Genomic DNA, 9,663 nt, shown 5'->3' with positions numbered 1-9,663 from the left:
TCTGTTTCCATTGATTCTTGTGGCTTTAACTCTTGCAACTCCTGTTTGCCTTCCAAAGACTGTTTTAGAGTTTCAGCTGCTGGATTACTTTCCTCCAAACACAGATGGCTACTATCATCCTTAGGCTTTTTAGGTTCTGGTTCAGGCTCAGGTGCAGGTTTGAAAACTTTGAAAATGAGCTGTTCATCATGTATTCTCAGAATTAGCTCTCCTTGTTCTACATCTATGAGCGCTCTAGTAGTGGCTAGAAATGGTCTTCCCAGAATGATAGGGTGTAGGTAGCTTTCCTCCATGTCCAAAATGACAAAGTCTGTGGGGAAGTAATAATCTCCCACTTTCACCAGCACATTCTCAACTACCCCTTCAGCTTGCTTCTGAGTTTTGTCAGCCAGTTGTATGATTACATCAGTGGATCTCACCTCATTCAGTTGTAGCCTCTTCATAAGAGTTAGAGGCATCACATTTATGCTGGCTCCTAGATCACAGAATCCTCTGTCAATTTTTGTTTCTCCTATGATGCAAGGAATATGAAAACTTCCTGGGTCTGTTTTCTTAGAGACTGTGTCTTTCTTGATCAGAGCACTGCATTCTTTGTTCATTGTTACCGTTTGTCCTCCCTTCAAAACTCTTTTCTTGCTCAACAATTCCTTTAAATACTTGATGTGTGTAGGCATTTGATGGAGAATCTCAAGAAAGGGAATATTGATATGGAGAGACTTAAATGTCTCTAAAAACCTTGAATAGGTTTTCCCTTTTTCACCTTCTCCTAACCTCTAAGGAAATGGTGCTTTTGGTTGGTATGTTTCCATCGTGCCTTTTTGCAGTTCCTTGGCTTGCTCAGTTTCACTTTCCTGCTTAGCTTCTTCCACACCTTCCTTCAAGATTTCTGGCTCCTGCTCTGAGGGCCTGATTCCTTCTTCTTCTGAGACTTCCTTCAATATGGTGATGGCCTTGCATTCTTCCCATCTTACTCTCTTTTGTTCCCCTTTAGGATTCTTTTCTGTGTCACTAGGGAACATTGCAGTTGATTTGGGGGCCTGTTGAGATAGCTCTCCTACTTGAGATTCCATCCTCTTGAGTTTTTCACCATGGTTTCTTAAGGTAGTTCTCACATCATCCCTGAAGCTTTTCAATTCAATTATGTCTTGACTCATGGTTGCCATCATTCCTTCTATCCGGTTTAATTGATCTTGAAATTGTTGGTTCGGATTAGGTTGGGTAGGTTGATTATTTTGGCCATGATATGGTGGTTGAGAGTAAGTGTTTTGTGTGGCTTGGTATGATCTTTGGTTGGGGTTTTGGTATGTGGAATTGTTATGTTGGTTGTGGTTGTAAGGTTTGGGGTTTTGTGGTTGGGTTTGTTGGTTCCCCCACCCAAAGTTTGGGTGATTTTTCCATCCTGGGTTGTAAGTGTTGGAATGTGGATCATATGATTGCCTTTGTTGGTTTCCCACATAGTTGGCCTCTTCCCAATCACCTCCTTCAATGCTTACTTCCTCTTGATCTTGTGTGTGTATTGCAGCCACTTGCTTTGTTTCTAATTGCCTGGTAAGCTCTGCTAGTTGCTTGGCAAACACCTTGTTTTGGGCTAGAATTGTATCAACATGGTTCAGCTCCATGACTCCCTTAGTGTTGTGCCTTTCTGATGCATAGTAGTACTCATTCTCAGCCACTGTCTCAATCACTTCAATGGCTTCTTCCACAGTCTTTTTCCTGTTCAATGAACCTCCTGATGAATGGTCTACAGCCTTCCTTGATTCATAAGAGAGTCCATCATAGAAAATATGCAATTGCACCCAGTCATGGAACATGTCTGGTGGGCATTTCCTTGTCAAATCCTTGAATCTCTCCCATGCCTCGTAGAGAGTTTCACCATCTTGTTGTCTAAAAGTCTGAACCTCAGATCGAAGCCTATTGACCTTTTGTGGGGGGTAGAAACGTGCCAGAAACTTGCTTTCCACCTCATCCCAGGTTGTTAGGCTCCCCCTTGGGAATGATTCCAGCCACTTAGCTGCCTTGTCCCTAAGTGAAAATGGGAACAAAAGCAGTTTATATGCATCTTCCTGGACTCCATTGGACTTCACAGTGTCACAAATTCTCAGGAATTTTGTGAGATGTTGGTTTGGGTCTTCATTAGCACTTCCACCAAATGAACAATGATTCTCCACAAGTGATATTAGCTGTGGTTTGAGCTCAAAATTGTTGGCCTGAATGGGTGGTTTCTGGATGCTGCTACCACAATTCCCAGAGGTTGGGTTTATGTATGAACTAAGAACCCTCCTCTCAGGAATGGCATTGTTTCCATCAGCTCTCTCATGGTTGTGAACTTCTCTATCCATGTTGAGATCTAAAGCTTCCTCAAAATTGTCCTCAGATTCTCCTTCAGATTCCTCCTCTCCCAGTACTCTCTTCCCTCTTGCTTCCCTTCTCAGTCTATGAAGGGTCCTCTCTGGTTCGGTATATGGAGGAGTTGATGTCTCTCCTCTCCTACCTGTCATACAAGAACACAGCACAGGCAAACAACAAGTGAAATACTCTTGGTTAATGGAAGAGTATGGTTAGAGCAATTGAGGACTTAATTCAAACAGTTAGTGAGTCAGTGAGTTAGTTGCTTGAATTTAAAGGCATAAAGAAAGAAAGCATGTAACCGAGTGCAGAAATTAAAATTCAACAAGTAACTTGAACAGAATTAACAAAGCAAGAAAAATGCTCAATCTAGTTAACTTCCAATTTGAGAATTGTCAATCGAAAACCAATCCCCGGCAACGATGCCATAAACTTGATGCGCATAAACTTGTTATGCTACGAATTAGGAAATTGCACGATCGGCAAAATTCCTTCCGGCAAGTGCACCGGTTATCGTCAAGTAAAAACTCACAATAGAGTGAGGTCGAATCCCACAAGGATTGGTTGAGTGAGCAATTCGAATTAGAAGTGTGTTCTAGTTGAGCGGAATCAAGATTTAGATGAGAATTGCGGAATGTAAAATTGGCGGGAAGAGTAAATGACAAGAAATTTAAATGGCGGAATCTTAAATTGCATGAAGTAAAGAGCAGAAGCTAAAATGCTGAAATTAAAAGGGAATGGGGGTGATTGCATGAATGTAATTGCAGAATGTAAAGAGAAGGTGAAAATCAGAAATGGGGAATTCATTGGGTTATAGGAGATATTGAGATCTCCGAATCAAAACATGTTTATCTCTTCCTCAACCAATGCGTTCATTGAATTTTGCTTGGCAATCTTATATGATTGGATCCTAATCCCTTGGCTCACCAATTCTCTCTAAAAACAAACAAATTCCCAATCCCTTGGTTTAAATGTTCATAAGAAGAGATGATGCTCGATCACTGATTATACCACACAGTTTCATGAACCACAATTTGGTAGGATTACATGTCACAATATCCATCCAAACCCCAATCCAATTCACTGTGAGAAAGCTTCTCTAGCATGAATCCTCCATTCCTTTCCCAAGGTTCCGAAGGATTCCAATTATGGGTAGTTTCTTTCCCAAGACAACTACCCAATGGAATTAGATCGAGAAGCTTTCTAACAAAATTCAAGAGAAAAGATTGAAGAAGAAGATAAACTATTATTGATTCATTGAATTACAATAGAGCTCCCTAACCCAATGAAAGGGGGTTTAGTGAGTCATAGCTCTGAATTCAATTACAAAGATATGAAAACTAGCTAAAAGTGAAAGTAAAAGTTCTTCCTAACTTAAATTCTATCCTATTTATACACTTTCTATATTGAGCTTCTGTTGTGTTTCTTGGGCTTTGAGGCCTCTCCCTGCTTTCCTTTTGCCTTGGGTTTATGATCCATAATCTTGATGAGGCTGTTGATCCAAAATCTGTAACATTCATTGAGCCAACTTAGTGATAATCAAATAATGACACATGACTCAATAAATTGAAATTTCAGACTCATCAATCCTTCAGGCCCAATCCCATAAACCATGATATTCAATTGGGTTTCATACCAGAGTAAGTTTAAGTTAATGTTTGTGCTCAAATACTAACTTAAATCGCAATATTGTTGGCCCAGAAACCTTTTCCAAGAGTGGCGTTTAAGTTGCAGTTTAAGCTTAAACTGCAGCTTAAACGCCAGACACTTCCAGTGAAGCCTTTTGTAGAAGCACGTTTAAGCTTCAGTTTAAGGTTAAACTGAAGCTTAAACGTGGAAATGGAAGAAGGCAGCCCTGGAGGGTCATGTAGTCGAACACGTTTAAGCTTCAGTTTAAGGTTAAACTGAAGCTTAAACGTGGAGATAGGAAGGGCAGCCCTGGAGGTCGAACACGTTTAAGCTCTAGTTTAAGGTTAAACTGGAGCTTAAACGTGGAAGAGGAGAATGCCATCCTGGAGGTCGAACACGTTTAAGCTCCAGTTTAAGGTTAAACTGGAGCTTAAACGTGGAAGAGGAGAAAGGTAGCCCTGGAGGTGTCGAACACGTTTAAGCTCCAGTTTAAGGTCAAACTGGAGCTTAAACGTGGAAATGGCTCCCTGGTACTTTTCCCCTTTTCTGGCGTTTAACCTCCAGTTTAAGGTTAAACTGGAGGTTAAACGTGGAACTGCCCCCCTTGGTGCTCTTCTCACTTCTGGCGTTTAACCTCCAGTTTAAGGTCAAACTGGAGGTTAAACGTGGACATGCTTCTTTGGTGAGACTTCCACTCTGGCGTTTAACCTCCAGTTTAAGGTTAAACTGGAGGTTAAACTTCAGTTTCAGCATTTCTTAGCCTTCATGATTCTGGCGTTTAAGCTTCAGTTTAGGCTTAAACTGGAACTTAAACTCCACATGTGATATTCAAGCTTCCTTTATTGATTTTGTTGCTTCCTTGCCTAGCCTCTTCTTTCCTGAAATCATCCAAACAATTGCATCAAAGTCTTGCAAAATTTCATGAGAATTCTTCCATTCATAGCATTCAAGTAATATAACTAAAACTCATGGAATTTGCATCAAAATCATATTGTTTGGATGGTTCATTGCTTTGTTATTCTTTTAACCATTCTTGGTTACTTTAAGCTCAAGAAAATGCATAAAACCACTAAAACTAACCGAAAAATACTAGTGAAACTAGCCTAAGATGCCTTGGCATCAATGAGCCACTTCCAATGTATGAGAACTCTCAACCACAAGATGAATCACCTCCCATATTTGAAAAAATTATGGCTCAGTTTGCCAAAATCACGGCCACCTTGGAATCATGGGACCCATGCAACAAGCAAAGCATCTTCACAGATGAATGTGAGGAATCAACCAAAGAGTGGAGCATGAAGGAGATTCTAGAATCCCAACATGAGGACAAGGAGATGGGGCATGTCTTCCAACAAGTGGAGGAGGAAGAGATTGTTGAAAAAGAAGAAGTGGTTGAAGAGCTAGAGAAAATTGAACAAGAGGTGGATTTCAAGCTTGAGAACACTTTCACACCAAGTGATGTTAATGATGATCTTGTGGAAGTTGTTGAACCTTCTTCCAATGAGCTTGAATTTGGTGTTGAGAAGGATAATGCGCAACCTCCAAGGCATAGTATGAATGATGAAAGATTGTAAGAGGATGATCAAGAGGCAAGCTCCACCAATGAAGAATGCACTACAAGAAAAATACCCATTCAGGTACACTTGAAAAGTATAGCCAAAAGTGAAAAAAATTATGCCTTAGGCTACGGTTACGCTTTCTGGGCTATGGCTACGCTTTTTGGAGTGAATCCTATTCGACCGTTACCTATTCTCAAAGGCTACGCTTTTCTGCACCAAGGGCTATGCTTTTGGCATTTGGGAATAGGGTGCGCTTTTCAAGTGATGCTGTCCAGGACCAAAGGCTACACTTTTCAGCTTCTATTTTTACCAGAATAGGCTACGCTTTTCAATGCTACTGCATCACCTGTAAAACGTAGCCACATTGTATATCTTAGCTACTCTATATAAGTGTAGCCCTAGGTCCCTTATTATTTTTTTTTTTAATTTTTTGTATAACCATAGCTACTCTATATAAGTGTAGCCTTAGGTCCTTCATTGTTTTTTTTTTCTATATGTATATAATATTCTAATAATTTTTTATACAACATAATATTTAATAATATTATTACATATATAATTTTATATTTTTAATTAAATGAGTTAAATATTATAAAATAAAATTAAATACATAATTATACTAAATAATTTTTTAAATAATAAAAATTATCCTTATACAATTCAAAGACAATCTTAAGAAACAATTAACAATCAAAATATAACTTAAGATAATTTAAGTCACATGAAACTTGTATCACATATCAATTAAAATACAAAGTTTGCACTCTATATCCGAAATATAGAAAAGAACTTAACAAACAGAAAATTGTTAATCTTCTAATCTTGGCATAATGATTAAAAAATATTCTGAAGCGCCTTCAAATTCTTCTCAAACACATCTTTTTTATGCTGATCTTCATCACCATCAAAAAAACTCTTGGTCTTAACAATTGTATCAGTGTTCATTCCCTTGTTCATTCCCAGCAAGAACTAATTTCCAAGCAGTTACTGCCCTGTTTACAACTGCAGATTATCATAATTCAAAAAGAGAAGCATGTAAGGATTTTGCATACTGATTCACCACCATACGCAATCAATACAAGATTATGTTGAAGGAAATGAGCGGGCTACTTACAAATATTCTTTTGACCATTCTCGTGACACATGAAGAAAACAAAATCATAGAACCAAATGAATTCTAAAAAGTATGCCTGGCAAGGTCAAAAAATGAAGCATATGTTCTAATTGCAAATATCAGATTAAAGATTAAAAATACAAGAAAACAAACTTGTTACTTTTTTATTATTCTCATTAAAGCTGAATGCTAAATTTACAAAATCATGCAAATCAACTTAATTTCAAGTGCAAAAGGGGAAAACGGTTTTGTTTCAAAGAGTAAAGTGAGAATCATCAACCTAAATTGTAAAATTAAAAATGAATTGAGATAGATATATCAATTTTGCACCAATATCCCAAATGCAAAAGGAAAAACCATAAAGTAAATAAAACTGTGCTCTTTCCACTGTTATTTAATCATGTCACTCAATCAAACACAACACAACAAAACAAAACAAAACAAAAAAATTTTGGGGGTACCAATAATGGTAGGAAAAACCATGGAAGCTGGAAAACAACATAACTAAGGGTAAATCAAATAAACAAAGAAAGAAAAGAAAAGAACATTGCTCACAAAAGCTAAACAGAATTGAAGCCATGTGAAAAAATTGGTCAATTACCTTGATAAAGGACATCATCATCAACATCATCATCTGCTTGAAAGTTATCAGTTTTGTACATGATATTCAACCACTTATTGACCAATGTCTTGGGCCGTGAAAGCTTCACTAAATAAAGGAGAGTAAGCAATGGCTATGAAAAAATGCAATTGCAAATGAAGCTTGGAAGCACAAATGTCATTTATTTTAAATCGAACCTTGCTTTTCTTGGAAGCACAAATGCCATTTAACAAATCCTGTTAGTCACATTGATCACTTAAATTTTATAATTCAACACATACAAATCAAGAATACACACTATAACAAATAACAAGTATTGTAGTAGGAAGTAGTCAAATGTAACATATTTCAAGTCTTAATTTAGTACTAATTAAAAAGAATGCAATGTTGGATGAGAAACGAACCACGTGTCTGTGTTGCTCGAACCTTTCGCAGAGGTTAGCTGCCTGAAAAAGATGAATAAGAACAAGAAGAATGGTTAAATAATTAAAGTTAGGGACCCAAAGTAAAAAAAAATTAATCTGAAGGGTGAATGACCAGGTGATATCAATGCATATCAATTTAGCTTAGCTTGTGAAGGTGGGAAGTGTGAAAATTCATCATCAAACAGAAAATTATTTAATAAAAGGAAATGTCAAGAATAATACATAAAATCATAATTAGTTTTCTATTTCAAAATTCAAAACAAAACTGAATACAATGCTATAAGGGAATCACAGATACAGGGGGAATTTTACACATGTATCAGAACACTGGATTAGTGATGGCAACATCAGGAACAGAAGCTAGCACCAGTTGGGGTTAAACTATTTGTGATGACCTAGCTAACTTAGAATTTTAGGAACATAAAGCACAAATCAAAATACATGGAATTAGTTAACAGATAGAGTGAAGAGGAGGTACCTATCACAAATTTGAACCTATTCCATCATGGATGCCATTCTTTGCTAATCAGCTTCTAGAAGTGATTCAAAACCAGCTAACACGCTCTTATCCATGATTCAACCAGGGATTTTGGAGAAGAAACTCAAACCCAAGGAACGAAATTGAAACCAGTTAACTAATAATAATATAGGATGAAACTAAAGACCAAAAAGAAATAGAAAGCAAACAAATTAGCAAGGAAAGGAAACTAAAGATGATAATAACATAAAAATTAGCAATTTTTTCTACTGAACTTTCACCATTTATAATGTTGAAATAATAACATTCGTTCAAATTTTGCAAGTAATAAAATTAAGAAAACAGCAATAACAAAGGTAGTTTCAAAAACAGCACTAGAAAAACTAGCAGTACTATGTAAGAAACAAGACTAGCAACATTGCAACAAAATTTGTAAATATATTCTATAATTTCTGTTCCCTATCGAATAAACACATAATCCCATAGAAAGATAATGAAGTACAGGAGTAGCAACATTGACTCTGCTACATGAATAAATGTCTCTCTACAACTTCTGGAACAGATTAAAATGTTAGTCTACATGTTTATTTTATAGGTAAATCAAGCATTATTAATTTAAATGATTGAAACAATTGCGTGGACTGTCAGTTTCTTAACAAATTCATAGAAAATCAGAACCGGTTTTCATGATGAGCACAAAACAATCAAACACAGCTTAGCATAATGGAAGCAGGAAATGAATTCTTAAATTACAAAAGGTTAAAGAAACTGGGATCAAAGAACTTCAAAATCAAGAGGAGTAACATATTAAACCTTTTTTTCTCAACCTTGTGCCTGCCATTCATAGCACTTTCCTGAAACAAAGATCACAAAAATACAACAAGAGAATTTCAAGTCAGAGAAAATCGAGTAATCCAATGTCAATCATATAACACACGTTGAAGTGCCGAAGCAAATCCTTGGCCTGTTCCGCATTATGTTCGTCGGCCAGTTCACTACAGAAATAAAAAAAATCAAAGTGACATCAGATTAAACCGAATAACAAATATTATTCTCCAAACAAACAAAACATACGCTTTAACTTTAAAATATTAATAAATTCACAGCTACAAGACCCCACTTTTAATAAAACAAAATTAAAAGAAAGAAATTTGCAAACAAAGTTTAATAATCTTGTCCTACTAGGTGCAGATAGCTTACAAAGATTAGACAATACACAAAACAACAAAGACAATAACAATAACTAGAGTTAGATACATGAAACAACCAATGCTATTGTGCCCTGTCATAAGTCATCTTTGTGTTTATCCCATTCATTTTTAAATCTCTTCTAATAATTTTTGCTAAATTTTTCTTTGTTCTTCCTCTCCTCTAAAATACACCATTTGTAACTAACTCAAGCAATCTCCCCTAACCTCTCTGAAGCTCAGGAAGCTGTAGGACAATTAACGGACGGAAAGGAATCAAGAAATGCAACAAAAATGTAAGTAGTGCACGAAACAACAATAGAA

At 36.6% G+C, this 9,663-nt stretch overlaps 1 non-coding gene across 1 annotated transcript; it reads left to right on the top strand.

The window, feature by feature from the left end:
• The first annotated feature begins 1,809 nt into the window (after window positions 1-1,809).
• Window positions 1,810-1,913, top strand: LOC112738732 (small nucleolar RNA R71). Its single transcript, XR_003169675.1, has one exon. It is a non-coding gene; the product is annotated as a small nucleolar RNA R71 (small nucleolar RNA).
• The last annotated feature ends 7,750 nt before the right edge of the window (window positions 1,914-9,663 follow it).

Source organism: Arachis hypogaea, chromosome 13 (assembly GCF_003086295.3).
Source record: "Arachis hypogaea cultivar Tifrunner chromosome 13, arahy.Tifrunner.gnm2.J5K5, whole genome shotgun sequence".
Taxonomy (NCBI): Eukaryota; Viridiplantae; Streptophyta; class Magnoliopsida; order Fabales; family Fabaceae; genus Arachis; species Arachis hypogaea.
The sequence above is the reverse complement of the archived record's forward strand: the minus strand, read 5'-3'. Positions and strand labels throughout refer to the sequence as shown.